Genomic DNA, 3,043 nt, shown 5'->3' on the forward strand with positions numbered 1-3,043 from the left:
GTGATGGTTCTTCGTCTGACCAATTGGAAAACCCATGAATAGTGCATCTGAAGAAATTTCTTCCCGGATTTGCATCTGTCCATGATTTCACAAGTATCGTCGATCTACCGCAGTAGTTGTAGATTGGACCAAGAATTTGTATTTGCAAATTTGACCCCGAAATTTGACTCATCATTCTCTATCTCACGCTAGTTAACGAAGAAGAGAAAAAAATGAAATCCCTTTAGGAGAAAATGACAGGCAAAAAGTGTCTTTAATAATGTCGACTTGAACACGTGGAATAATCCCAAAAATATTACAAAGACAAATTACTGCTAAGGAAATTCTCATAAGAAGACTTCACGAGGAAGTTAACTTCTATTCTCCATCTTCAGCAACCTGAACAAATACTTGTTAGTATAACCGACGATCAGCCACAAAACATTAAAAATAGTCAAGTGAATGTTACTCACACAATGAGGTCGAGTATGTCCAGGCTGCCTGCATTTTGAACAAGCATATGGCTTATGAGCCTTTCGGCTTGCTCCCTTTTTTACGTGACAGTTCTTGCCATGTAAGCCAACAAGACTTCTTTTGCCTACCAGGCCGACACTTCGGTACGGGAGGTATACATCGGATATCTGTCCCAATTGGATCGTGCTCGACATTGGGCATGATATTAGCCGCGTACGACGCATACACAAAATCTTTTCTATAGTAAGGATGATCAGTCATGGTAGACATATGCCAACCACTTGACTTGGTAGCCTTAATTGCATGTGAACAAGGTATTTTCTCAACATCAAACACCCCACATGAACAAGATTTTGCTTCCAAGTCAACCATACAGTCATGTTGCCCTCCCCTAACTTGGAAACGCCAACCATCTATGCGTTCGACCGTCATCATATCTGCGTAATGCTCCCTTACGGCCAATAAGTACTCAACACCCCGACTAAAAGTAGTTGTCAGATTCAGTGCATCCTCTCGTCTTTTCCAATACCACCTACCTAACTTTTTCGTAATAAACTCAATGAGATATGTGATGGGATAACCTTTGGCTTTCTTTAGCATGGATTTGATAGATTCCGCAATGTTACTAGTCTTGATGTTGTATCTATCTCCTGGACAATAAACTCGAGACCATAAAGCCGGATCTACCTCATTCACCTACGCTGCAAGGGCCGGATTTACGTTGTGTAAGTGAGGCCATGTAGCGGTTGTAATCATCATGCGTATGTGCATATGCTGCCCCTTTCACCAAGTACATCAGTTGCTTCCCATTGAAATTAGAAATTATGTTTTGTTGGAGATGGTAGTAACATATCCCTCGTGTTGCCCATGGCATAACATTGTGACATGCTTTAGCAATAGAAATGAGCCTATCCGAAACCACTACCAATGGATATTCATCCGAGATACACTCACTTAATTTGGTGAAAAACCACTCCCATCAAGCATCATACTCCGAGTCAAGAATTCCAAAAGCCAACGGAAAGATCTGAAAGTTACCATCTTGTGCGCAAGCGACTAGCAATACACCTTCATACTTGCCATTGAGATGGATCCCATCAACCACAATAACGCGCCTCACGTAATAGAAACAACGGATTGAAGCATCGAAAGATATGAAAAGGTACTTAAACCTATGGTCGTCATCAACAACAACGTCAACGACACTTCTAGGGTTTGACTGCTCTATTTTCCTAAGACTTCTAGGCAACTTCGCATATCCGGATTCGGTGCTTCCTCTCATATATTCTTGGGCATATTGTAAAGACCTTTACGAAGTTTTATTATCCAAAGTCATACCGAACATTTTCCTCATTGAATCTTTGATATGTTATGGGAAAACACCATCTACTATTCCTTTCCGGTCTATAAAAAGCCTCCCAATATATTTAGGAGTGCAACGCTTACGGTTGGTGTTGCGATCCACAATATAACATTTATGCACGTTCAGATATTTGGTGACCCAAAAAGTGTTTGGGTCATTCTTCATAGTAGCCACGACCCTCCATGTGCATCCTGACACAGAGCATATTGCCACCAACCGAGACTTTGTGGACTTCTTATTTTTGAAAGAGAATTTTAACATTACTGCATTCAAACGCACCTCAGTTATGACATCATCTTTGCATGGAAAGCATTGACCTACTTTCAGTTGGTCTATCCAAAGATTATTAACTGTCCATGAATACCACCAAAAAAATGTTTCCCTTCTTCAGCATCTACATCTAGGTCATCTCCATCTCCATCGTCATCTTCATCTTCAAATTTCTCGTACTCACTGTAATTGAAATCCATGTCATCAACATCTTTCGGCTTCTCATCTGCATGGTCATCATCATGGAAAGCTTCTGCACATTCTTTGGCACCTGGATCTACATCGTTACCAAATTCATCTGTTGGCTCTCCATCGTCAGCAGAACACAAGTTGTTTATATCATTAACACATTCTTTAACCGGCTGTTCATCCATGCATCGCGTAGAAACGCAAAGGTGAACAACATTCCTACTACTAAAATCTAACAAGTTCTGAACTAATCTATCATTTGTGACATAGACAGGAGGGGTATCTTGGAGCAATTGCTGAAGCATCATCTCTGTTAAGGGATATGATAACTGAACCATCTCGGTTTCCTCGTCAATCAGATAATCTTCTACAGTCATTTCAACAAGCTCAGAGTATGTACAACGTGTCGCAAAAAAAACATTCTCCCACCTTTGCGTCCATCCATGTCAAAATGCCAAGACCCATTTCTCGTCACCCATACTCCGAAAACAACATGTATTTGCGCCATTTACCTGAAAGAGTAAGCAGCAAGTTAAATACTCGTTATATGGTTGACTATCCGTAGAAGTCTTAAATCAATAACCTAATTGCCTAAGAAAACCAAAAACATGATTGATCCAAAAGTATAATATATTATCATGAAAAAAATATACAGAGGCAAATACATAACCGATATAAAACAAACAAACTAAAAAATCAAAAAAATTCTTTATATATTTTCAATTAAAGACAATTTCAATTATACAGACTTCACAAGTAACTCCAACA

The 3,043-nt window shown here is 39.6% G+C and overlaps 1 pseudogene; it reads right to left on the minus strand.

The window, feature by feature from the left end:
• Nucleotides 1-504: 504 nt before the first annotated feature.
• LOC104772697 (uncharacterized) lies at nt 505-2,652 on the minus strand (annotated as a pseudogene).
• Between the last annotated feature and the right edge of the window lie 391 nt (nt 2,653-3,043).

Source organism: Camelina sativa, chromosome 20, assembly GCF_030686135.1.
Source record: "Camelina sativa cultivar CO46 ecotype springtype chromosome 20, ASM3068613v1".
Taxonomy (NCBI): Eukaryota; Viridiplantae; Streptophyta; class Magnoliopsida; order Brassicales; family Brassicaceae; genus Camelina; species Camelina sativa.